Source organism: Frankliniella occidentalis, unplaced genomic scaffold (genome assembly GCF_000697945.3).
Source record: "Frankliniella occidentalis isolate FOCC.00 unplaced genomic scaffold, Focc_3.1 Scaffold11, whole genome shotgun sequence".
NCBI lineage: Eukaryota > Metazoa > Arthropoda > Insecta > Thysanoptera > Thripidae > Frankliniella > Frankliniella occidentalis.
Genome location: NW_026267141.1, coordinates 3,498,785 through 3,501,188, shown reverse-complemented (window position 1 = coordinate 3,501,188; position 2,404 = coordinate 3,498,785).

The following is a 2,404-nucleotide window of genomic DNA, read 5'->3' as shown; positions in this document are numbered from 1 at the left end:
GGGGGGGCACTATTTCCCCTGGACTGGACCGCGCCCTGAGCCATCTCTTGGCCAACTCACATTGTTACCGCGACACGACAGACCCAACCCACCCTCCTGGGAACCAACACGCCCACCGGCTTGCATCTTTGCTCGAAAGGACTGTAGACTGCAGAACGTTAAAATGTTGTTTCGCCGCACCCATTTGTTATAGCTTACCTGGTCCTGGTCAGAACTTAACGGGAGGAGAGAGATGCAATGAAAACTAACATGCGTATGGACCTTCTTTTTAATGCGTAAGAAAAGATGCAACACACTCGCTAGAACTTCGACTCGACTAGATTAAATTGTCATCACATCTTCACTAAGCGAACTTTTTCAGTAATTTTGCACATAAAAAATTGTGATAGCATATACACATATGACAAAAATAAAAATCAGTGTTGTTAATTGACGACTGTAATTACTCGGCGTACTCTTGTCAGTCTTTGCTACAGTGTGGCGGGGCCAGCGGGGTCGCACCCCTCTCCACAGTCAGGTAGGTTCCGAGCCATTCCCTCGCGCCACGGGGCCCTGGGGCCGAAGCCGAGGGGGCCACCACTCGCGTAATCCTGTGTACAGATGAGGGTGTAATCCCTCTGTATTCCGTGTAATACTTGACGAAATTTTAAACCATGATCACATAATTTCACCTTATTGTCCAAATTTAGCGGTTTTAAAGCCAGAATTTCATCAAAATTCATGTTTATTCCCTCAAGATTCACGCGTAGTCCCTGTAATCACTTAATCCTGTGTACCAGGTGGCTGATTAACCCCGCGCACTTCTGTACCGCACGAAGGTACACGCAGGTACACGCACTCGTGCGTGCGGTACAGTCTAACTACACAAGTGTGCGAGGTTAATCTGCCACCTGGTACATCCTAAATTGAAGTGGTGGCCCCCTCGGCCGAAGCAGTAGACCTTTCGCCCCACATTCTCCTCTTCCTCTCGGCATATAGTAAAATACCCGTTGGATCTGAAAATAGAGAGGCAAATGTGAGTTTAACACCGCTGCCGATACTTTGGGAAGGGCGGAGAACGGCATGACAGATGACCGGTTGGGGTGGCTTCAGGTGGACCACTTGCTGTACAGTACTCCGTACCGGTAAACGACCCTCCGGACGATGCCGATGTCCAGAGGCAACGCCAGATAAGGTCGACGCGACGCTTCGGGGTGGCGATTACCCCCAGTATTTTCAATCGGCCATTTAGGCCCTAGGAGTTGTTTGCAGATCAGTGACACTCTGAACGAACATCACTTCCTGCCCTCTCTTTTGAGGTTTCATATTGACATAAAGTGTGGATGACAGTGGTGGTATGATCTGCGGCGTAGTATTAGATTAGATTAGTTTTATTTGTATGTATGTACTGCATGAAACCGCACTCTGAACTATTTTGTAAGCCTATCTCCTTGGTGCATTTTCACTCACACCGTCACACATCAAAGTGTGAACCAGCAGGTGTTGTGTTTGTGTGCGCAATTTTCGCGTGGGTAATGAACGTTTCACGGTGGAAGAGGCGCCCCCAGGTAGGCAACCCACCGCCCGACGCGTTGGCTTGGTTGCCTACCCACTGCTCCGGCAGGCGCTACGCGGTCATACGATGCCGAAAAGTCACCGCGAACCAGTTTTCGACGTCGTTTCTCGTCGCGGCCTCAAATATGGATGTGTTTGCGATTACTGAGAGTGAATGTTACTAAACCTTTTCTTTGATCTCTATGTTGCATGTACCAGTGGTGAAGGCGTGCGTGCGGCTCTCGTGGGCGCAACCTACACGCAGTCCGAGTTCATGTAGTTCCGGGCCCGACGCCCGTCGCCCGACCACCACTCGAGTGAGGTCGCTACTGGCGGGGTCGGGAAAGGCAGTTGCCCAGCCAGCCCAGCCCCGAAGGTCCGAAGGTCGCACAGTGAGACCAGCCTTGGCCAGTGGCCAATGGCCACTGCACCGCCGATTTGACTACCTCACCGACCGACTTCTCATCGGCTGGCGCGGCCGGCCGCATCAGCCGGTCCTGGCGATCCCCAGGGACATCGTCCCGGGCCTACACAAGCGCCCTCCTCGGCTCCTCTCTCGACTGCTCCTACTGCCACCCCTACCGCCTCACCCGCCGACCAACCACCACACCAACCTGTCCACTCCTCTGCCTCCGAGTGCGGCAATCTAGGCGACGTTTACAACGACCTCCGGGACGGCCTCTGGTCCGGCGCCCGTGTCACTGCCACTGACGGCTCAGGAGCCCTCACGCCGGACGGGCCAACGTTCGGAGCCGCCGTCCACGACGTTACGACCGGCGACAACAGCTGTATTTAGTTAGGAGAGCTAAAGCCGAGAGCTAAACGCGAGAGGGCAAAATGATAGCCGAGAGCGAAGAATCGGTAGCCGACC